A 2679-nucleotide genomic window follows, 5' to 3' on the forward strand; every position below is an offset into this window, starting at 1 on the left:
TTACAGATGAGTTACTGTGCAGTTGTTTCTGACTAATGGTGGACTCATGTATGGCAGAGTATAATTGTGCTCCATAGAGTTTTCAGTGGCTGGTATTTTTATCTGAGGTAACTTTGGGTAGACATGAACCTCCAACCTTTCAGCCAGCAGCTGAGTGTGTTACCTGTTTGGGTCTCTAAGGGGTGTAGTTATAACTACAGCATTACCTAGTGAAACCTTGAGAGCTGGAACTTGGTGGGACCTGACCACCTTATTTTTCCTTGTCTCTCAAGGTCTCTGCCTTAGACAGGGAGCAGTCTTACCACTTTTCTGTACTCTCTATTTTCTATAGTGTAGTGGTTGCAAATCAGGCTGTTAACTTCAGGGTTAGCAGTTCGAAACTACCAGCTGTTCCGTGGGAGAAAGACGAGGCTTTCTGCTCCCATAAAGATTTACAGCCTCAGAAACCCTACACAGGGTCACTATGAGTCAGAACCGACTCCACAGCACATAACAACAACAACAAATCTACTTCAGATAAAAAGCCTGGTGATGTACTTCCAAAAAGCCAGCCATTGAAACCCTCGTGTGCACAGGTCTACTCTGATGCACATGTGTCCACCACAAGTCAGAATCAATTCCACAGTACCTCGGGTGTAACTCATAGTCTATGTAATGGCACTATTACATTAACCATACTCATTATACAAACCTGATGTGATGTTGTGGGATAAGTACTGGATTATTAACTACAGGGCTGGTGGTTCAATCCTCGGAAATACTACATAGGGTTGCTATGAGGCAGAACCAACTCAACAGCACTTAACTAACCAATCAACCAGCACTCTCTATTAGTGGGAAATATTTGAGTTTCCCTTTTCTAACAGGTTTCTGACTTACAAAGGTTTCTGTGTTTGTAGGTTTTATTGCAGGTGGTGTGCTGCTGCTAGAATGTGAACCCCAGAGATTCAGGGGTTTCTTCCAACTCCTACAGTCTTTGAGCCTGTCATGGAAACAGTCACAGAGCTTGTGTTTTGGGGCCAGCAGTTCCACATGTATTCCTGGGGATGTGAGTTGTTGTTGTTAAGTGCCATGGAGTTGGTTCCAACTCACAGTGACCCTGTACAGGGATTCTGAGGAGCAGCTAGTGGGTTTGAACTGCCAAACTTGTGGTTCACAGTCTAGTGCTGATCCTATAGCACCACACCAGAGGTCTGGGATTAGCGGACTTCAAAAATGTGCAAGGAAACAGGCATATGGACCTTTTCAGAAGTTGTCTTCTTATCAAGATGTCAAAAGAACAAGGATTTCAGCCACTGGCAGCAGAATGACGGCAGAGAATGCTGCCTCCAAGCAATCCACAGGACATCTCCATGGCAGTGCCCATAGATGAGAAGGGCATTCTGGCCAGATTCATCCTCTGAAGCCCCTGGCATGTGCATGGGGGCAGAACATTGCTTTTCAGGAGTCTTCTGGGCACACAGCATGTTGAATGATTGTAACCCTGTGGGGGTGGGCACATTGACAACTCTTTCCCATACCAGGCCAGACTGGTTTATGGAATGAGTGTCATCTGCCCCCACACTTCACTTGTGGCAGGGTTCTCAGACTCTGGGACAGGGAGCCTTTTGATGAGGGGCCAGAGGGGAACTGCTTAATGTCATGGGCCCTAGATGAACTGGGGGTGGTGTGGCAGGCAGCCCAGGGAACCAGGAAACCTGCAAGATGAACGCCTCCATTTAGTCGGGACCTGTCCTGGAAGAGTGGTGTTCCTATGAGCTTAGTTCTTGAAAAAAAAAGAGCCTATGGTGCAAGATTTATTATATCCTCGACTAGGCAGGAAGGCTTAGCATGAGAGAACATTGATATCCCACGCTGGAAAATCACAGCAGCTGAGTGGTCCTGGACCAAATAGTCTCCTACTTCATGCTTTCCTGCCTTGAAATGGTTGCCAGAAACGTCTACATGTAAATGTATGTCCAAAAACTATTCATCTAATGACATAAAGTAGGGTCAACACTGCTTTATAAACAACATCTTGGCCAAGTCTCCATTTATTCCAGAACTCACAGGGTTAGTCAGGCTGACAGCTTCAGAGCACATGAATCTTGAGCTGTCGAATGAGAGAAGGGACGTGAGCACTGTTCTTGGAGTTGATACATAGTCCTGTTTATGAGGCTTACTTGAAAGGAATAAAGGGAATTCTGTTAAAAAAAAAAAAAACAAGTGTCAACGTTGGGTTAGGGGTAACTCTCTAAACTAGCCTCTACTTACCCTACTCAGGATTATCCCCCTGAGACTATCATGGATAAATGGAATGAAAATCCAGCTGAGATGCCCCAGCCTCTGCTCAGTGGGCACCACACCGTACAGCTGCTTCTATTCACTACTGCACCCACCAACTGGGTAGCAGTCTGAACAAAGATGAGTTGGATTTGTTCCCAGATCGATTTTATTATCACTGAACTTGGTATTGCAATGATCAAACATGATTAAGGCAGTCCTCAGGTTATGAACAAAATCCATTCCCAAACTTGTTATCTTTAAGTTGAAAATGTAGGTACATTGGAACAGGTGTATGCAGTTTGTATTCAGCCTTACTTTAGTGCAAGCAAAGGCTCAAAGCCTTTCCAAGGATTTAAAGTTTCATGCATAGCAAATGAAGATGATTCTTATGAAGAATTTGTTGTGAGCAGGGGT

This window comes from Chrysochloris asiatica, unplaced genomic scaffold (genome assembly GCF_000296735.1).
Source record: "Chrysochloris asiatica unplaced genomic scaffold, ChrAsi1.0 scaffold00117, whole genome shotgun sequence".
NCBI classification, from domain to species: Eukaryota; Metazoa; Chordata; class Mammalia; order Afrosoricida; family Chrysochloridae; genus Chrysochloris; species Chrysochloris asiatica.